General features: G+C 45.3%; 1 pseudogene; it reads left to right on the top strand.

Annotated features, from left to right (window-relative positions):
• Positions 1–1,296: 1,296 nt before the first annotated feature.
• The window catches only part of LOC112075493 (gamma-aminobutyric acid type B receptor subunit 1-like), a 68,094-nt pseudogene continuing 51,454 nt past the window's right edge, over positions 1,297–17,936 (top strand).

Genomic DNA, 17,936 nt, shown 5'->3' with positions numbered 1-17,936 from the left:
GAGAGGGGGGAGAAAGAGAGAGAGAGAGAAAGATGGGGAGAGAGAGGGGGGGGTAGGGTGAGAGAGAAAGAGGAAGAGAGAGAAAGATGGGGCGAGAGAGAGATGGGGGGTGGGGGGTGGTGAGAGAGAAAGAGAGAGAGAGAAGAAAGATGGGGAGAGAGGAGAGAGGGGGGTGGGGGTAGGGGCTGAGAGTAGAAAGAGAGAGAGAGAGGAGAGAAAGATGGGAGAAGAGAGAGGGGGGTGGGGGGAGACGAGAAAGACGAGAAGCGAGAGAAAGATGGGGAGAGAGAGAGAGCGGGGTGGGGGAGAAAGAGAAAGAGAGAGGACAGAGAGAGAGAGAGAAAGATGGGAGAGAGAGGGGGTGAATGGGGGTAGGGGTGAGAGAGAGGGGGTGGGGGGAAAGGAGTGTGAAAGAAGAGAGAGAGAAGGGGGTGAGGGAGAGAGAGAGACGAGAGAGGGAGAGAGAGGGGGGGAGAGAGAGATGGGGGAGGGAGAAGAGAGAGGCAGAGGGGAGGGAGAAGAGAGAGAGGGAGGGAGGAGGAGATGGGGGGAGGGAGAGAGAGAAAGGAGAGAGAGAGAAAGAATGGGGAGAGAGAGAGGGGGTGGGGGTAGGGGTGGAAGAGAGAGGTGGGGAGTGTGGGGGGAAAGGAGTGCGAAAGAAAGAGAGAGAGAGGGGGAGGGAGCGAGAGAGAGAGTAGAGGGAGGGAGGGGAGAGAGAGGGGGGGGAGGGAGAGAGAGAGATGGGGGGAGGGAGAGAGAGAGATGAAGAGGGGGGGGAGGGAGAGAGGGGAGGGAAGAGAGAAGATGGGGGGAGGGAGAGAGAATGGGTGGGGCGTAGGGCGAGAAGAGGGGGGGGTGGGGGGGAAACGGAGTGCACAGAGAGAGAGAGGAAGAGGGGTGGAGGGAGAGTAAGAGAGAATGAGGATGGGGAGAGAGAGAGGAGGGGGGGAGGTGAGAGAGAGGGGAGGGAGAGAGAGAGAGGAGGATGGAGGGAGAGAAGAGGAGGGGGGGGGGAGGGAGAGAGAGAGAGAAAGGAGAGGTAGGGAGGAGAAGAGAAGTCAGGTGTGTCAGAGAGAATATATTAGGAAGAAGAGATAACAAAAGCGGACAGAGAAAAAGATCTTTGAAAAATCTGATAGAACACACATACGTGAGCACTACTTTTCAAATCAAGTCCAAAAAGGATATTGTCCATTCAGAAAATTTAAGTATCAATCCAAGTTGTGAACAGAAATGTAGCTCTCTGTACCTCCATGAAAACTTTTCTGGCTTTGTCTCGGTAGAAGAGCACCCACGATGATTCTGGGCATCTTGCCGCTGGGGCAGAAGACAGTTCCCCAGATTCGAAAGCGAAGCAGGAGCACAGATCCTACAGGAGATGGGAATACACACCACACACACACACACAACAACACAGCACACACAGACACACAGCACACAGCACAACTCACATACAGTAAACAGAGGGAAACAACAGCTCTAAATGAGGATGGAGTCTCAGTGTGAAACAGAACCGAGCTGCTGCAGTGACCATGCACCACATCGGGGTCTGTGGCTGGGGACCCACACACACAAACACACATAGACGCACAACACAACAACTATTGACACACATGGACACATCAATCCTCAACACACAACAACAGTAAACTACAATATCGTGACAAAATTACGATGATATCTGAGGCGTTTCTTTGTGTTTCGGGGTTACCGTTTCACTCCGGCTGCATAGGGTTCTGTGTGTGTGTCCTTGTGTGTGTGTGAGTCATGTGTGTGTGTCTATGTGTGTTATGTGTGTGTGTTCCATGATGATGTGGTGGTTGGTGTGTTATTATTGTGTTAGTGTGTTGTTGGTATTGTGGGTCCCACAGGCGGTGCTGACATTGTGTCGACGCGTTCGGGCCATGTTGTGGGGGACCTGACAGTGTTGGTGTGTGTCTAACATGTGCACATGCTACACACACTTGTAGTGACATGTCGTGCACTCCACCAGGAGTCGTCGCTCGTCGCATGGTCTTACGCAGCAGCTCTGTTCGTGTTAACTGGACTCATCCTCATTACGACCGTGTTGTTCCTTCCTCTGCCTTTACTGTGGTGTGTGTGTGCTGTGTGGTCTGTTGTAGCTGCTGTGTGTGTCTGTGCTGTGTCGTGTTTGTGTATTCATCTCCTGTGTCGATCTCTGTACATCCTTCCTGACCTCCCAGCCCGGCAAGCGATGCCCAGACTCAGACTCCGGCGGGCTCTTTCACCGCCAGACGGTCGGCTCGCGCGCCCGCCCAAGCCATGCAAAACGCTTTTCCTGTGAGGCGTACCCAGAACGCTACATTCCCTACTGCTTCAAAACTTGATTCACCCACTCGTGAACCGCACATAATCTTCTTTGTGACCTTATGCCCTGCGAACACCAGTATCTGCCTCCCCACGCTTGCTGCTCGTTCCTCCCTCTATAGCGATTTCTTCTTCCAAGATCTTTTCTCCTCCTGTCGCGCTTTCTTGTCTTCACTCCTCTTCTTCCTTTACTCTATACTCCTCTCGTCTTGACACACCTCTGACTCTCCCACAGCGTCATCTTCTCCTCTTTCAAAATGGACCACACACCATAGACACACCATAGACCACTCTAGTCTGCACACTCGCTGTACACACACACATCCCTCCCCCACATGAGGACAAACACAATTACAACAAAAAGAGACTGCGCCGTTATACTCAGCCTTTAAGTGCTAAATCGGTAATCCCGGTTCCGAGTACTGATATTCAATAGATAGGATGGGAACAAGGAAAATGTCCATAATGTCATTGTATTCTATATTTTCTCATGATGTTGTCATTGTCACATCCCGTGTATGAAAAAAACTACGCTGCGTCATAGTTTATGGGACATAGTTATGGGGGACATAGTTTTGGACAAGTTTATTGGACATAGTTATGGGACATAGTTATGGGACATCAGTTTATGGGACATAGTTATTGGACATAGTTATTGGACTAGTATGGGACATAGTTACTGGACATACGTTATGGGACATAGTTATGGGACCTAGTTGTAGGACTAGTTTATGGGACATAGTTATGGGAATAGTTATCGGGACAATAGTTATGGGCATAGTCTGTAGGACCCTAGTCTATGGGACCAGATAGTTATGGGACATAGTTATTTTACAGATAGGATTCTATGGGACATACTTACTGGGACATAGTTATGGGACACTAGTTATTTTACGATAGTTATGGGACATTAGTTATGGGACATAGTTATGGGACATAGTTATTCTGCGACACATAGTTATGGCACATAGTTATGGGACATAGTTTATCCGGGAACACTAGCTTATGGGACTTGTTACTTGGGACATAGTTAATGGACATAAGTTATAGGACATAGTTATGGGACATAGTTATGGGAAATAGTTGTAGGCCATAGTTAATGGGACATAGTTATGGGGACATAGGTTATTTTACATCAGTTATGGGACATACTTATGACATAGTTATGGGACATAGTTATTTTACATAGTTTATTGGGACATAAGTTATTTTACATAGTTATGGGACATAGTTCCTGGGACATAGTTATTGGACATAGTTTTTTACATAGTTACTGGGGACATAGTTATTTTCACATAGTTATGGGGAGCACTTAGTATGGGACAATAGCTTTGGGACATCCAGTTATGTTCATAGTTATGGCATAGTTATGGGACATAGTTATGGGACATAGTTATTTTACAAGTTATGGGACATAGTTATGGGACAGTTATGGACATCAGTTATGGGACATAGTTATTTGGGAATAGTTATGGACATAGTTATGGGACATAGTAGGGACATAGTTATGGACATAGTTATTGGACAGTAGTTATTGACAAGTTATCGGGACATAGTTATTGTGGAAATAGTTATTTTACATAGTTATGGGACATAGTTATGGGACATATGTTACTTGGACATAGGTTGGAATAGTTAAGGGACCATAGTTATGGGACATAGTTATGGACATGTTTGGGAAATAGTTTTGGCATAGTTATGGACATAGTTGATGGGAAATGAGTTATCTTGACTAAATTGTATGGGGCATAGTTATGGCGCATAGTTTATGGGAACATAGTTATCTGGACAGTTTCATGGGACATAGTTTATGTGGACATAGTTATGGCACAATAGTTACTGGGACATAGTTTATTGGACATAGTTTTATCGCGGACCATAGTTATCTGGACATCATTAGGACATAGTTTATGGACATAGTTTATGGGCGTTATTTGACATAATTATGGGCATAGTGTTATGGACATCAGTTATGGGACATAGTTATTGGACATAGTTATGGACATAGTTATGGACATCAGTTATGGGAATATTATGGGACATAGTTATGGAATAGTTATGGGACATAGTTGTGGGGACATAGTTATGGACATAGTTATCGCGGACATAGTTATGGACATAGGTCTATGGACATAGTTATTGGACATAGTTATTTTACATAGTTATTGGAGCATAGTTATGGGCCATAGTTATTGGACATAGTTATGGGACATAGTTATGGGACATAGTTTGGACATAAGTCTATGGGCACATAGTTATGTTTAACATATGTTATGACATAGTTATTGGACATAGTTAGGACATAGTTTATGGACATAGTTATGGGACTAGTTATTGGACATAGTTTTTATGGTGAATAGTTATGGGAATAGTTATTCTGACATAATATGGGGCATAGTTATGGACATAGTTAATTGGACCTAGTTATTTTACATAGTTATAGGACATTAGTTATGGGAATGATAATTATTGGACATAGTTATTTGACATAATTAATGGAATAGTTATGGGGACATAGTTTACCTCGGATCATAGTTACTGGGACATAGTTATTTGGACATAATGTTACTGGACATAGTTTTGGGACATAGTTTATGGGACATCAGTTACTGGGACATAGTTATTGACATAGTTTATGGGACATAGTTATGGACATAAGTTAGTTGACATCGTTATGGGACATAGTTATGGGACAATAGTTATTTTGGACATGATTATTTTACATAGTTAATGGGCATAGTTGATGGGCCATAGTTATTGACATAGTTATTGGACATAGTTAATGGGACCATAGTTATTGGACATGTTATTTTAACATTAGTTATGGGGCATGTTATGACATAGTTATGTGGACTAGTATGGGACTGTTATGGGGCCATAGTTATTTTACATAGTTTCTGGACATAGTTATGGACATTAGTTATGGGACCATAGTTATTGGACATGTTTGGGCATAGTTATGGGACATAGTTATTGGAATAGTTATGGGAAAGTTTATGGGAACATATTATTTGACATAATCTATGGGGCATAGTTATGGGAATAGTTTATTGGACCATAGTTATTGACATAGTTTGGCATAGTTTTATTTTACATAGCTATGGACATAGTTATGGGAACATAGTTTGGGACATAAGTTAATGGGGACATAGTTATTGGACATTAGTAGTGGGAATAGTATTGGACATAGTTATTGGACATAGTTTATCGCGCAAGACAACTGCTCTTCTCTTCTGGATGGTCTAATTTATGAGAATTCGTCGTGTCATTCCAACTTTTTCATATCTACAGCAAATCTGCGTCCCGACTATATCGGTAGTTTTGTCCCCCTCAACAAATCGGTCCAGATCTGGCATCGTCTGTGGGCGACCCACTAGTATTATCACACATTAGCGCCAACACTCCACTCACTCACTCACACCTCCACCACGGCATCACGACACATCCCCTCACACACACACACACACATCCCACCACTACACATCCACTCCACACACACACACACCACACCACACACTGCATCACCTGGCTCCTGTAGAGCAACTAACTTCCATCAATGATTTTTATAATATCTGTTTAGGCTCGAATTCTGTTGATGATGTACTCTCTATCTTCCTGTGTCTGCAGGTTGAGCTGAGCAGTGACTTTGGTGATGAAAACCTCAATAGAACCGTTGTTTCCGAGATACACGTGTGGGTGTAAAACGAGATAGACGAAAAAAAAAACAGCAAATGTCTACTGTGTTATCTCTCCTTTTTTATTGTTTACTTCTCACTTTGGTATATTTAACTACCTCACTCTGTTGGCAATCGTTAAACCTTTTCATTGTTTCCCAAGCCATCTATACGCCTCCGGGTTGCGCAGTGGTCGAATGGGCACTGCATCTGCAGTGCATGCCTCGCCATCCCCAGAGTCCTCCTGGGTTCTTGCCTGCTCCCAGGCTCTCGGCTGGGGCTTCGCGCCCAGGCTCTGTCTCTCTTTCTCTCTCCCGTCTCTCCCCTCTATCCTACAGGTGTACAAGGAGAAGCTCTATGGGAAGAAGTATGTCTGGTTCCTGATTGGTTGGTACGCAGACAACTGGTTCAAGATCAAAGACCCGTCAATCAACTGCACCGTGGAGCAGATGACGGAGGCGGTGGAGGGCCACGTTACCACGGAGATCGTCATGCTCAACCCAGAGACCGTCCGAGGGGCCTCCAATCTGGTGAGGAGTGCCCTCGTGTATAGAGAGCTATATTACTGCATGGCTGAATCCTAAAATGCCACCTTATTCCCTACATAGTGCACACATTTTTTGACCAAGGGTCAATATTTTCACTAAAAGTTGTATGAGGTCTGACTGAGCTGCTGTCTCAATTGGCTCTGATTAAGATTGTGTCATTTTACTGACTTGGAAACCCAATGTTATTTCTACAGGAGGTCAATATTTTTTTTAATCATTGTGACGTCGTCAGATTGACTTTAGATGTAGTAGCATTAGCTAGCACCGGATTTAAGATAGCTAGCTGATCTTAGCCCATAGGGAATATATAGGGAATTGGGCCCTGGTCTAAAGTAGTGCACTATATAGGGAATAGGGCTCTGGTCTAAAGTAGTGCACTATATAGGGAATAGGGCCCTGGTCTAAAGTAGTGCACTATATAGGGAATAGGGCCCTGGTCTAAAGTAGTGCACTAGATAGTGAATAGGGCTCTGGTCTAAAGTAGTGCACTAGATAGGGAATAGGTCCGTGGTCTAAAGTAGTGCTCTATATAGGGAATAGGGCTCTGGTCTAAAGTAGTGCCCTATATAGGGAATAGGGTAGAATATTCATTCTAAACAACTGTTAATGATGATCTTGTCCAAATTACACTACAGTGTCGTGGAAATACGTCGTGGAAATACGATGACATTGATAAAGTAGACAAATAATTAGTAGGACACGTTGTCATCATGACAATGTCGTCAGGTTTACTTTAGACAGACGGTAACGTTGCCATGAGCTAGCAAAGATCGCAAAAAATAGATTAGTTAGCTATCTTAAATCCTGTGCTAGCTAATGTTACCACATCTAATTAGAGAGCCAGTCCCTCTCTAGTGTAACGACCCTCTTTAATTCATACTGCCGTGTCTGGAGAGGAGCCAGCCCCTCACTAGTGTAACGGACCCTCTTTAAATTACAAAATACTGCCGTGTCTGGAAGGAGCCAGTCCCTCACTAGTGTAACGACCCTCTTTAATTGCATACTGCCGTGTCGGGAGAGGAAGCTTCAGGAAAGCTCTTCAAATGTATTATTATCATCTTACTTTGCCAGATTACCTCGTAAGAAGAAAAGGCTTGTGCTGGAAGGAGAAGAGGTTTGAGCGCAGCAAACTGTCTCTCTTTTGAATCCCCGGCCTCTGAATGAACATCATTGGCCTGTAGAGCAGCTTGTGAGAAAATATTAAAATAGTGAAGAAGTAATACGCTTTTGTTAATGTTCATTGTTCATCGTTCATCTACACTGGCAGCGCTGTCTGGAGGGGCTGAAGAGGCAGAGAGGGAGATTAAGACAGTAAGTTATTACGGTCCAAAATTGTCACCCTATTTACCTTATGGGCCCTGGCTCAAAGTAGTGCCACTATTGCCCTATGGGCTACTATGAGAGGATAGGGTGCAGTTGGGAGCAAGCCTAGAAGAGTTGCACTTATTATCAAAGCCCCGTTTTTTGACGAGGGCTGCTGTTGTCGTGGTGATGCGTTCTCCAGGGCTGTGGATGCTTGATGCAGCCGGCGTCAAGGTAGGGGAGGGAGTGCATGAACTTTATGAAAAACATATCTTCAAAAAAACTACATCCAATTAAATGTTTCTTCAAGGCAGTTAAACATCTAAGGTGACGTGTGTGTGTGTTGCGATAAGGGAGCGAACATACAACACACCACAAATAGGCCACGTCAACACACACACAAACCCTCAACACACAAGCCCCTCCACACACACCACAAGCCCTCAACCACACAAAGCCCTAAACACACAAAGCCCTCAAACACACACACAAGCCCTTCAACACCACAAAGCCCTAAACAACACAAGCCCTCACACACAAAAGCCCAAACACACAAACCTCAACACACAAAGCCCTAAACACACAAGCCCTCAACACACAAGCCCTAAACAACACAAGCCCTAAAACACACAAAGCCCTCAACACACAAGCCCTAAAACACACAAGCCCTCAACACCACCAAAGCCCTAAACACACAAAAGCCCTCAAAGCACACAAAGCCCTAAACACGACCAAGCCCTTCAACACACAAGCCCTCAACACACAAAGCCTAAACACACACAAAGCCCTCAACACCAACAAGCCCTCAACACACAAAGCCCTAAACACACAAGCCCATAAAACACACCACAAAAGCCCTCAACACACACGCCCTCAACACACAAAGCACCTAAACACACACAAGCCCTCAACACACACCAAAGCCCTCAACCACACAAAGCCCTAGAACCACACCACAAAAGCCCCTCAAACACACAAGCCCTCAAACACACAAAAAGCCCTGAAACACACAAAGCCCTAAAACACACAAAGCTCCTATATACACATAAAGCCCTCAACACACGATTAAAAGCCCTAAACACCACAAAAGCCCTAAACACACAAAAGCCCTAAACACACACAAAAAGCCCTACAACACACACAAAGCCCTCAACACACACAAAAGCCCTCAACACACCACAAAGCCCTCAACAACACAAAGCACCTCAACACACACAAAAGCCCTCAAACACACACAAAGCCCTCAACACACAAGCCCTCAACACACACAAAGCCCTCAACACACACAAAAGCCCTCAAACACACACAAAGCGCCTTCAACCCACACACAGGAGGGAGGCTGTGTGACCTGGCATCAGGAGGGGAGGCTGTGTGACCTGGCATCAGCAGGGGAGGCTGTTGACCTCACACACACACAAGGTCACACAGCCTCCCCTCCTGATGCCAGGTCACACAGCCTCCGCCTCCTTGAGGGGGGGGGGTTGACAGGTCACACAGCCTCCCCTCCTGATGCCAGAGTTCACACAGCCTCCCCTCCGTTTGATGCCAGGTTCACAACAGCCTCCCCTTCCTGATCCAGGTCCACACAGCCGCCCCTCACGATGCCAGGTCACACAAGCCTCCCCTCAAGGCTAAGTAATAGCTGACTTCATTCTAGAGCTTGGCATCCCAAAATGGCACCTATTCCCTATATTTGGGCCTGGTCAAAAGCAGTGCCACTACATAGGGAATAGGATGCCATTTTGGACCACAACATCCTTTTACAGAGCTGTTATGTCCTCCTTAACTCCTCACACACAGAAGAGAACAGATGTCTCATTCAGATAGGTAGAGGTGTAGACGAGAGAGAAGAGAGAGAGTCAACGCCTCTGCCAGCTACCCCTTCCTGTCAAACCCTCTGCCAGCTACCCCTTCCTGTCAACCCCTCTGCCAGAACCCTTTCCTGTCAACCCCTCAGAACACTACCCTTCCTGTCAACCCCTCTGCAGCTACCCTTCCTGTCAACCCTCTGCCAGCTACCCTTTCCTGTCAACCCCTCTGCCAGCTACCCTTCCTGTCAACCCCTCTTGCCAGCTACACCTTCCATGTCAACCCCTTGCCAGAACCCTTCCTGTCAACCCCTCTGCCAGAACCCTTCCTTGGCAACCCCTTCTTGCCAGGGGGGAAACCCCCTTTTTCCCTTTTTTTTTTTTTTACCTGTCAACCCCTCTTCCAGCTACCCTTCCTGTCAACCCCTTCTGCCAGCTACCTTCCTGTCAACCCTCTGCCAGCTTACCCTTCCTGTCAACCCCATCTGCCAGCTACCTGTCTTGTCAACCCCTCTGCCAAGCTACCCTCCTGTCAAAAACCCCTCTGCCAGCTACCCTTCCTGTCAATCCCTCTGCAGCTACCCTTCCTGTCAACCCCTCTGCAGCTACCCTTCCTGTCAACCCCTCTGCAGCTACCCTTCCTGTCAACCCGCTCTGCCAGCGACCCTTCCTGTCAACCCCTCTGGCCAGCCTACCCTCCCTGTCAAACCCTCTGCCAGCTACCCTTCCTGTCAACCCCTCTGCACAGCTACCCTTCCTGTCAACCCCTCTGCCAGCTACCCTTCCTTGTCAACCCCTACTGACAGAAACCCTTCCTGTCAACCCTCTGCCAGACTACCCTTCCTGTCAACCCCTCGCCAGCTACCCCTTCCTGTCAATCCCTCTGACAGAACCCCACCTGTCAACCCTCTGCCAAGCTACCCTTCCTGTCAACCCCCTCTGCCAGCTACCCTTCCTGTCAACCCTCTGCCAGCTACCCCTTCCTGTCAACCCCTCTGCCAGCTACCCTTCCTGTCAACCCCTCTGACAGAACCCTTCCTGTCAACCCTCTGGCCAGGCTACCCTTCCTGTCAACCCCTCTGCCAGCTACCCTTCCTGTCAATCCTCTGACAGAACCCCACCTGTCAAACCCCTCTGCCAGCTAACCCTTCTGTCAACCCCTCTGCCAGCTTACCCTTCCTGTCAACCCCTCTGCCAGCTACCCTTCCTGTCAACCCCTTTCTGACAGAACCCTTCCTGTCAACCCCCTCTGGCCAGCTACCCTTCCTGTCAACCCCTCTGACAGAACCCTTCCTGTCAACCCCTCTGCCAAGCTACCCTTTCTGTCAACCCTCTGGCCAGAAACCCTTCCTGTCAACCCCTCTTGCCAGCTACCCTTCCTTGTCAAACCCTCTAGCCAGCTACCGCTTCCTGTTCACCCCCTCTGCCAGCTACCCTTCCTGTCAAACCCCCTCTGCCAAGCTACCCTTCCTGGGTCAACCCTCTGGGCCAGCTTACCCTTCCTGTCAACCCCTCTGCCTACCTTCCTGTAACCCCTCTGGCCAGAACCCTTCCTGTCAAACCCCTCTGCCAGCTACCCCTCCTGTCAACCCCTCTGCAAGCTACCCATCCTAGTCAACCCCTCTGCCAAGCTTACCCTTCCTGTCAACCCCTCTGCCAGCTACCCCTCCTGTCAAGCCCCTCTTGCCAGCTACCCTTCCTGTCAAACCCCTCCTGGACAGGAAACAATATGGAAACTGATTTTCCTCATTTCACAGGACGTGTGTGTGTGATGTGTGTGTGTGGTTGTGTGTTGTGTGTGTGTGTGTGTGTTGTGTTGTGTGTGTGTGTTGTGTGTGTTGTGTGTGTGTGTGTGTGTCGCTAATGACGCTGGCCTCCCCGGTCGCCCTGGCCGTTGTTATGTAGGAGGCCGTTTTATTTGAACCATCATCCCCCTCGCACCGCGGAATAAATACGTGGTAAACAACTTTTGTCAAAAGCCATTGTTCCAATCTTTCCAAACAGCTAAAGGGAGGGAAAATTATGACTGTATTGAGCCTTTTACCAGGGTGGAGGGATATTTCGTAGATGGACCTGCCCAATGGCAAGGGGAGAAAAGTGTCTGGAGCTCAGCCCAGACAGAACAGCCTCCCTGGGCCAACAGGGGGGGGGGGGTGAGTACAGAGAGGTCTGGTGGGTGTGAATGTGTGTGTGTGTTGTGTGTGGGGGGGGGGGGGTGGAGTTTGCCTGTGCTTGTCCCCTTGTCACATTCCTAGAAGAACAAGAAAACCATCTGGCCCGTACCCAGACAGACCCCGCCCCCACTGGTGGAAACAGCGATGTCAACCGTGGTCTCCCAGCTGTGCCACACCTCCCTCCCCAAACCACCCCCCCCCCCCCACACACACCTAACGGTTCTAAGCCAATCCTCTCTCTCTTCCTCCAGACGTCTCAGGAAGTTTCTACCAGCTGATGTCTAAGCATGGGGGTAAGAACCCAGAGGAGCCACGGGGGGCGTTCCAGAGGACCCCTCTGGCCTACGATATGCAGTGTGGGCCCTGGCTGGCCCCTCAACAAGACTGTGGGGGGCCTCTGAAGACAAGGGCCGGAGGCTGGAAAGACTTCAACTACAACAACCGAGATATCAACCGCTGAGATCTACCCGTTGCCCTCAACACCAGCTCATTTGAAGAGTCTCGGTGAAGTTGGAATATATAGCCTAAACTGAGGCCGGGTGAAGAGGGACAGGAATATGAAGAGGCGGGAGGAGGGAGGAAGAGAAGCTGTTGGTTGTACTGGGAGAGAGATGAGAGAGAGAGCGAGACAGAGAAAGAGAGAGAAAGGCAAGAGAGAGGATAGAATAGAGAGACCAGACGAGACAGAGAAAGATACCAGAATCATTGGATTCCTTCAAATTACATTGTGAATACACAGCAGACAAAATTACAAAACCCTTAACCCCAAAAAGGCTGTGGTGTTGATTGGTATCTAAAAATTGATAAAATAATACAGACCACCACATTTCATTGTCTTTTTAATATCATTCCTCAGCTCTGGCCATCTTCCCCAATATTTGGAACCAAGGACTGATCTACCCCCATATCCACAAAAGTGAGACCAAATCTAACCTCAATAACTACCGTGGGATATACGTCAACAGCAACCTTGGGAAAATCCTCTGCGTTATCATTAACAGCAGACTTGTACATTTCCTCATTGAAAACAATGTACTGAGCAAATGTCAAATTGGCTTTTTACCAAATTACCGTACGACAGACCACATATTCACCCTGCACACCCTAATTGACAAACAAACAAAATAAAAGCAAAGCCTTCTCATGCTTTGTTGATTTCAAAAAAGCATTTGACTCAGTTTGGCATGGGGGTCTGCTATACAAATTGATAGAAAGCGGTGTTGGGGGGAAAAAATACGACATTATAAAATCCATATACACAAACAACAAGTGTGCAGATAAAATTGGCAAAAAACACACACATTTATTTCCACAGAGCCGTGGGGTAAGACAGGAATGCAGCTTGAGCCCCACCCTCTTCAAAATATATATCAGTGAATTGGCGCGGGCACTAGAACAGTCTGCAGCACCCGGCCTCACCCTACTAGAATCTGTAAAATGTCTACTGTTTGTTGATGATCTGGTGCTTCAGTCCCCAACCAAGGAGGGCCTACAGCAGCACTCAGATCTTCTGCACAGATTCTGTCAGACCTGGGCCCTGACAGTAAATCTCAGTAAGACAAAATCAATGGGGTTCCAAAAATGGTCCAGTTGCCAGGACAACAAATACAAATTCCATCTAGACACTGCATGCAATATGTTTTCCGCTCAGGTTATGGATGTGTCACTGCAACCTTAAGGGTCCTCAATGATGTAACTGCCAAAGCTTTTTGATATGGTAGACATTCTTGTGGGCCGGCTAAGGAGCATTGGTGTCTCTGTCTCAGCCACGGCCTGTCACCAAGGGAGTACCCCAAGGCTCAATCCTAGGCCCCGCGCTCTTCTCAATTTACATCAACAACATAGCTCAGGCAGTAGGAAGCTCTCTCATCCATTTATATGCAGGTGATACAGTCTTTTACTCAGCTGGCCCCTCCCCGGATTTTGTGTTAAATGCTCTACAACAAAGCTTTCTTAGTGTCCAACAAGCTTTCTCTGCCCTTAACCTCGAAACACCTCCAAAACAAAGGTCATGTGGTTTGGTAAGAAGAATTGTCAGGTTTTGGCCAGGACTGTTTGGTTTTGTTCACTAGATGTCCTCCTTGCACCTTTTTTGTACCTTTTGTTTTTCTTGCCCTAATTATTGTTTGCACCTGTAAGTCATTCCCTTGTTAGTATTTAAACCCTGTGTGTTCCTTAGTTCCTTGCTCAGTGTTTGTATGTTAGCACCCAGCCCCAGCCTTTGTGAACATTTTTCTCTTGTTGGATTTTCCAGAGGTTCTCTGGTTTTGTTCTCGTGTATTTTTGGATTGGTCTTTTGAGGTTTGTTTTTTCCCTTGCTGTTTTTACCACTTTGTGGATTTTCTTTTGTATTTTGGAAGATATCTATTTTTTATTAAACCACCATCTCTAGTACTGCTGTGTCTGCCTCATCTTCTGGGTTCTGCCAATTATTAGTGACTGTTTCTCGCACCGGGTCCTGACAAGAATGCCCCTCTCCCCACAGGTGTGATTACTACCTCTGAGGGTTTAGAGCTTGAGGTAGTCACCTCATATAAGTACTTGGGAGTATAGCTAGACGGTACACTGTCCTTCTCTCAGTACATATCAAAGCTGCAGGCTAAAGTTAAATCTAGACTTGGTTTCCTCTATCGTAATCGCTCCTCTTTCACCCCAGCTGCCAAACTAACCCTGATTCAGATACCATCCTAGCCGATGCTAGATTACAGACTCTTTATAGACACTAGCTCATTATAAGACAATGACTGCACTCTATACTCTCTCTATAAACTGCTCATCTCTGGTTGATGCTTATTATTATAAAACCCCTCTTAACTGTATTTTATACCATCTATTGTCTACCTTGCCTTGCACGCTTCGGGATGCAATCACTCATATCCATATATTATATTACATATTTCTCATCACCTTTAGATTTGTGTTGTTATTAACGGTAGTCTATGGAAATTGTTAGAGTACTTGTTAGATGATTACTGCAACAAGCTTTTACGCTTCACACGTCACAATTAGCAATCTGCTAACCATGTGTATGTGACCAAGAAAATGTTATCATTCATTTGAACTTTCATATTTATCAATTATTTTGGATATATATTTTTTTTGATACCTAAAGGGGTCCTAAAAGGTCAAAATCAAATAGGCCTAAATTATCCTTGTATGATTCATCTTAAAACAATCCACTAGTCAGTTTAGAAACCTCCCTCTGAAAAATTCCATATGTCAGTTTAGACCCCAACCCCCTCTTAAAACAATTCCGCCATGTCAGTTTAGACCCCCCCTCTTAAAACAATTCCATATGTCAGTTTAGAACCCCCCTCTTAAAACAATTCCATATGTCAGTTTTGAAAACCCCCCCCCCCCCCCCCAATGTCTTATACTCTAAATAATTACAACCACCTAAAAGGAAGCGATTCCCAAACCTTCCATAACAAAGCCATCACCTACAGAGAGATGAATCTAGAAATGAGTCCTCTAAGCAAGCTGGCCCTGGGGCTCTGTTCACAAACACACCCCACAGAGCCCCAGGACAGCAACACAATTAGACCCAACCACATCATGAGAAAACCGAAACATAATTACTTACATTTTTTTTAAATTACTTGACACATTGGAAAGAATTTACCAAATAACAGAGCAAACTGGAACAATATTTGTCCCTAAACAGAGAGTACACAGTGGCAAAATACCTGACCACTGTGACTGATCCAAACTTAAGGAAACGTAGGCAGACATGGCTCTCAAGAGAAGACAGGCTATGTGCACACTGGCCACAAAATTATGTGGAAATGGAACTGCACTTCCTAACCTCCTGCACAATGTATGACCATATTAGAGACACACATTTCCCTCAGATTACACAGACCTGTAAAGAATCGAATTTTGATAAATTCTCATGGGTAGGTTGCATCAACATGGTTTAAATTAACCTAGTATTAAAGCTAATCTAGGTTTTGTAAATCTAGGTTTATAATTAATCCAGAGATGTGTTGCACCACTTCATTTAGAATCTAGATCAGTAAATCTATGATTAATGGTTTTAAACCAGTCAAATCAAATGTATTCATACATCTTCTTACATCAGCTGATATCTCAAAGTGCTGTACAGAAACCCAGCCTAAAACCCCAAACAGCAAGCAATGCAGGTGTAGAAGCACGGTGGCTAGGAAAAACTCCCTAGAAAGGCCAAAACCTAGGAAGAAACCTAGAGAGGAACCAGGCTATGAGGAGTGGCCAGTCCTCTTCTGGCTGTGCCAGGTGGAGATTATAACAGAACATGGCCAAGACGTTCAAATGTTCATAGATGACCAGCAGGGTCAAATAATAATAATCACAGTAGTTGTCGAGGGTGCAGCAGGTCAGCACCTCAGGAGTAAATGTAAATTGGCTTTTCATAGCCGATCATTCAGAGTATCTCTACTGCTCCTGCTGTCTCTAGAGAGTTGAAAACAGCAGGTCTGGGACAAGGTAGCACGTCCGGGTGAACAGGTCAGGGTTCCATTTAAACTATGATTGGTGACATGTTACACCAATTTATTAGGTATTTGAAACAAAGTAGCTAGCCTACCTGACAAATGAGGCCACAAAGTTGCTGTTCCTTGATAAAATAATAACAAGGTAACGTTAGAAGTTACTGCACCTCCATCGTGAAAGGTTGTCATGGGTTGGCTGATTTGAAATAAAATCCGTTATTTACCAGTACTAGATAGAAAACGGATTTGTTAGGTAACGTTAGCTACTGTAGCTAGCTAGTTTATAAACCAAGCTAGGTAGCACACGATATTATTAATTATTGTCATTACATAACGTTATTTAGACATTTATTATTTGTCCGCTAGCCACCTTAAAGTTAAAGAACTTCACATTTCTCCGTTTATGAAAAAAAAACTATTGTCGGAGTTGATGGAGGAATTTAGTAACGTACTTGAGATTAAAACGACAGACAACACGACTGTCAAAAAATAAGGAAGTCACCTGGGCTATTTTATGCGACAAAATGTAATGGATCGACACGAATGAAAGAGAAGAGGGACCCAAATCGGATGACAGCGTGCTGGATTTTAAAAAAAGAGCAAAAGCCTTAAAGGATGCGGCAGGGGAGAGGCAGGAGGCCTCCATCCAAGGGAATTGATCCTGTCACCCATAAAATATACGAGATGATTCCCCAGCAGTTTGCCCCTCCATAACCCCTATGATGACGACGGACAACTTGACCCACCAATGTTTAGTAAGCGTAAATATCAATGTTTAGTAAGCGTAAATATCAATGTTTAGTAAGCGTAAATAACAATGCCTATAATGCACGTTTAAACTAACGTTAATTCTACTTCACTACAATGTTACCGTTATCAGGCCCATTGCGTAACATCATCTTTCGTACCAAGGCTGGGCATATCATAAACCCAAATTCAATTGTTGTACAAAATGGGAACGTAAATAGCCTACTAATAATAACTAATAATTATCATAAAACTCAACAGGATTCAACCTGTCTCTAATTATTCTCTGAGGTACTCATGTGTCTCCACAGAAGATATGTTGCCAATTTATCAGTTAAATCATCTCAAGTGGCAGTTTAGAATTAATCTCCAATCAATTTTTTTCTTCTTCTTTAATCATTGAGCAACAAGCTTAAAATTAATCTAGGTTTAAAGTGAAAACCATACTTAGATTAGAGGAAGGATTTCATTTGAACTAGGATTTATTTAAAACTAACAGAGAAACCTTGATTTAACCCAGTTTAAGAGTTAATCCATATTGGTGCAACCCACCCCATATCTATTAGGTTAAACACCACAGTGTGCATCACATCAGCAACATTTGTGACCTGTTTAATTATTTATTTTTTCCCCTTTTGTATTTGAACTGTTTGCACATCGTTACAACACTGTGTATAGACATAATATGACATTTTAAATGTCTCTATACCTTTGTAAATGTTATGAGTGTAATGTTTACTGGTCATTTCTGATTGTTTATTATCATCTTCACTTGCTTTGGCATTGTAAACATATGTTTCCCATGCCAATAAAGCCTTTAAGTTGATTTGAGAGAGAGAGGGGGAGAGGAGAGAGAGAGGGGGAGAGGAGAGAGAGAGAGAGAGAG

Source organism: Salvelinus sp. IW2-2015, unplaced genomic scaffold, assembly GCF_002910315.2.
Source record: "Salvelinus sp. IW2-2015 unplaced genomic scaffold, ASM291031v2 Un_scaffold3196, whole genome shotgun sequence".
Lineage (NCBI taxonomy): Eukaryota > Metazoa > Chordata > Actinopteri > Salmoniformes > Salmonidae > Salvelinus > Salvelinus sp. IW2-2015.
This window is presented reverse-complemented; position numbering and strand designations above follow the sequence as displayed.